This window comes from Lactuca virosa, chromosome 4 (genome assembly GCF_052849685.1).
Source record: "Lactuca virosa cultivar CGN04683 chromosome 4, Lactuca_virosa_CGN04683_v6, whole genome shotgun sequence".
Lineage (NCBI taxonomy): Eukaryota > Viridiplantae > Streptophyta > Magnoliopsida > Asterales > Asteraceae > Lactuca > Lactuca virosa.
In genome coordinates this window covers 234,412,134-234,413,017 of record NC_136429.1, presented here as the reverse complement: position 1 = coordinate 234,413,017, position 884 = coordinate 234,412,134, and positions in this window count along the sequence as shown.

The window sequence follows — 884 nt, the reverse complement described above, 5'->3', positions numbered from 1 at the left end:
TTTATAGCTGGTACAACTCCAAGGTCTCCAATGAAGTTCTTCAGCCATATCGCCTCCTTCGCCGTCTCGCTTGCTGCTATGTACTCTGATTCGCAAGTTGTATCAGCTATTGCCTCCTACTTGGAACTTTTCCATGTAATTACACCTCCATTTAGGGTAAAGACCCAGCCCGACTGAGAGCGGAAATTATCACTATCCGTCTGGAAGCTAGTGTCACTATACCCCACTACTCTTAAGTCATCACTCCCACCAAGGGTAAGGACCCAGTCCTTAGTCTTCCGCAGTTACTTGAGAATGTTCTTCACCGCAGTCCAGTGAGCCTTGCCAGGATTCCCTTGATATCTGCTGACCATGCTCAAAGCAAAGGTTACATCAGGGCGAGTACAAGTCATAACATACATGATCGAGCCTACAGCGGAAACATATGGTACTCGACTCATCTCAGCTATCTCAACCTCTGTACTCGGGCTCTAAGTCTTACTCAATTTGGCATTATTCTGGATCGGTAAGTCTCCTTTCTTGGAATCCTGCATGCTGAATCTTTTCAGCACCTTATCCAAGTAGGTACTTTGACTAAGTCCAATTAGTCTCTTACTCCTGTTTCTCAATATCCTTATCCCTAGGATATAAGCAGCTTCTCCCAGGTCCTTCATATCGAAACACTTCCCAAGCCAGGACTTAACCTCCTTCAACGTTGGGATGTCATTTCCTGTGAGTAGTATGTCATCCACATACAATACCAAAAAGCTAACTATACTCCCACTAGCCTTAACATATACACAGGACTCATCCTCGCTCCTCAAAAAGCCAAAACTCTTTGACTTTATCATCGAAACAAAGATTCCATCTGCGAGATGTTTGTTTCAATCCATAGATGGATTTCT